Raw genomic sequence first — 3,631 nt, 5'->3', positions numbered from 1 at the left:
CTACAAGATGCACTGCAGCAATGCACCAAGGCTCCTTAGACGGCACCCTCCGAACCCACAACCTCTACCAACTAGAAGGACAAGGGCAGCAAATGCATGAGAACATCACCACCTGCAAGTTCTCCTCCAAGTCACACACCATCCTGACTTGGAACTATATCGCCATTCCTTCACTGTCGCCGGGTCAAAATCCCGGAACTCCCTTTCCTAACAACACTGTGGGTATACCTACCCCAAATGGACTGCAGCGGTTCAAGAAGGCAGCTCACCACCACCTTCTTAAGGGCAATAAATGCTGGCCTGGCCAGCGACGCCCACATCCAATGAATGAATAATAAAAAAAACCACATGTACACACTTGGCCTCTCTCTCCAGAAGCAACGACTCACCCGATCTCAAAGCTGTTCTGCTCTGTAGTCTCATTTCAACCTTCGTCTTGTCCGAAACATTAACAAAAAACTTCTTCTCTTCCTCTCTTCCTTTCAGGTGTTAAGGAACACAAGCTCCAGCAGCTCATGGATACCAACACCGCTCCAGATCTTTCTTCCCCTTCACTTCCCTCTAACCCCATCCCTTCTCCTAATCTCATCAAAACAGAGTGACTGGTTACATCACATTAGAGTGCTGTGTGTGGGATTTTGCCAAGCTGGCAAACCATGCACTGTATTTTTTTTTGCATAATATTTTACAGCACAGAAACATGCCATTTTCCGCCCAACTGCACTGTGACAGTGTTTATGTTCCACACAAACTTCCTGTGGGGACAGATCAAAAGTAAGCTAACAGACTAACTGTGGAGTTGTGGAGCCAATTTATAAAAAATAACAAGCAGAAGCTAACAGGACAGCTGCAGATAGCTTAATAGTAGCCTATTGCTTAATAATCAGCCTAACAGTTCAAGGAGGGGGGATGTGAAACTACTGAAATAAAATGCTGGGCCGAATGAACCAATCATGCACTGATAACAGAAGTCTGTAAACCACTCAGAAACAAGGAGGGGGGGGTGGGGGGCGGCGTTACTGGTTTTGTTTGAATAACTATAAGAAAGGCTTGCTGTAGTGAGCACATGTTCTTTTGTTTTGTTTTTTGTATCCTTGCAATGTAACAACCATATACTGCAATAAAGTTTCTAAACATTATGGTCGGACTTCGTCTCTCTTTGTAACTAATGGGATCCAACACTTCCTTCCACTTTACTTCATCCCTTCCTATAAACATATCCTTCTTTTCCTTTCTCTGTCATGTACCTATCTATCTTTCCCTTCAATGCATCTATTGCAATTTGCCTCAACTATTCTATGTGGCAATGAGTTCCACATTCTAACCACTGAGTGAAGAAGGTTCTCCCGAATTCCCTATTGGATTTATTTTGCCTGACAACCAGTAGTGATCACACTTCAAAAGTTATTAATTGCACGTTAAGCATTTTGGGGCAGTCTGTGGAAGTGAAAGGCGTTATATAAATGCAAGCTATTTCTTTCATTGAAACTCAAGTTTAGTGTTCGTACTACTTTTTTATCTTGTTATTTCCTATGCTTTGCAGATCATCTGGTTTGTTTTTAGTGATGGCGATTGAGGGCTAAACATTAACCAGGCCATCAAGTACACCCCCACCAGTATTTCACTGCACTGTCAGGTTAGATCACCTGCTCAAGGGTGGGACTTGAACCCAGAACCTTTTAATGCAGAGGCAAGAGTGCTACCCACAAAGCCACAGCTGATATATAGCTAACTGACCAAAGGTTAAAGGTTAGAAACTCATAAACAGGAAAAGCAAGCCAGCACAATCCTGACAGTTATGAACAGGACAGCATGTGTTATTGTCTTCATTGGTATTAATTAGACTACTTTGTCATGGATTGTTAAATTAATAGGTGGCTAAACTCGAGATCTTGCACACAGAACAGTCTCAAGTATAATTGCCTACTTAAAAAAACCTTTTGGAATCCCTATGGATATTTAATAATTGATGATCTATGCCTTGCTTAATTTGCGTTAGGTAAAGATGACCTTCAATGGGTTATTAAAATATTATAAATGCACACTGATGAAGAGGAGAGGAGTTAAACAAATGTGAACTGCATGTACAGACGCTAAGGTATGGGAAGCAAGGTGAAGGAATGTTAATACAAAATGTTTACATAACTTCATTCATGCATGGGGTACTGTAGCATATTGGTTATAATACTGGACTAATGATCCAGAGGCATAAGCTCAAATCTCACCTGAGTAACTGGGGGAATTCAAAGTAAGTTAATTAGATAAATCTGGAATAAAAAGCTAGTATAAGTAATGGTGACCATGTAATTAGAATTAGAACATTACAGCGCAGTACAGGCCCTTCAGCCCTCGATGTTGCGCCGACCTGTGAAACCATCTGACCTACACTATTCCATTTTCATCCATATGTCTATCCAATGACCACTTAAATGCCCTTAAAGTTGGCGAGTCTACTACTGTTGCAGGCAGGGCGTTCCACGCCCCTACTACTCTCTGAGTTAAGAAACTACCTCTGACATCTGTTCTATATCTATCACCCCTCAACTTAAAGCTATGTCCCCTCATGTTTGCCATCACCATCCGAGGAAAAAGACTCTCACTATCCACCCTATCTAACCCTCTGATTATCTTATATGTCTCTATTAAGTCACCTCTCCTCCTCCTTCTCTCCAACGAAAACAACCTCAAGTCCCTCAGCCTTTCCTCGTAAGACCTTCCCTCCATACCAGGCAACATCCTAGTAAATCTCCTCTGCACCCTTTCCATAGCTTCCATATCCTTCCTATAATGCGGTGACCAGAACTGCACGCAATACTCCAGGTGCGGTCTCACCAGAGTTTTGTACAGCTGCAGCATGACCTCGTGGCTCCGAAACTCGATCCCCCTACTAATAAAAGCTAACACACCATATGCCTTCTTAACAGCCCTATTAACCTGGGTAGCAACCTTCAGGGATTTATGCACCTGGACACCAAGATCTCTCTGTTCATCTACACTACCAAGAATCTTCCCATTAGCCCAGTACTCTGCATTCCTGTTACTCCTTCCAAAGTGAATCACCTCGCACTTTTCCGCATTAAACTCCATTTGCCATCTCTCAGCCCAGCTCTGCAGCCTATCTATGTCCCTCTGAACCCTACAACATCCTTCGGCACTATCCACAACTCCACCGACCTTAGTGTCATCCGCAAATTTACTAACCCACCCTTCTACACCCTCTTCCAGGTCATTTATAAAAATGACAAACAGCAGTGGCCCCAAAACAGATCCTTGCGGTACACCACTAGTAACTAAACTCCAGGATGAACATTTGCCATCAACCACCACCCTCTGTCTTCTTTCAGCTAGCCAATTTCTGATCCAAAGCTCTAAATTGCCTTCAACCCCATCCATACTTCCGTATTTTCTGCAATAGCCTACCATGGGGAACCTTATCAAACGCCTTACTGAAATCCATATACACCACATCCACAGCTTTACCCTCATCCACCTGTTTGGTCACCTTCTCGAGAAACTCAATAAGGTTTGTGAGGCACGACCTACCCGTCACAAAACCGTGCTGACTATCTCTAATGAATTTATTCTTTTCAAGATGATTATAAATCCTGTCTCTTATAACCTTTTCCAGGTT

Source organism: Heterodontus francisci, chromosome 3, assembly GCF_036365525.1.
Source record: "Heterodontus francisci isolate sHetFra1 chromosome 3, sHetFra1.hap1, whole genome shotgun sequence".
Lineage (NCBI taxonomy): Eukaryota > Metazoa > Chordata > Chondrichthyes > Heterodontiformes > Heterodontidae > Heterodontus > Heterodontus francisci.
This window is presented reverse-complemented; position numbering follows the sequence as displayed.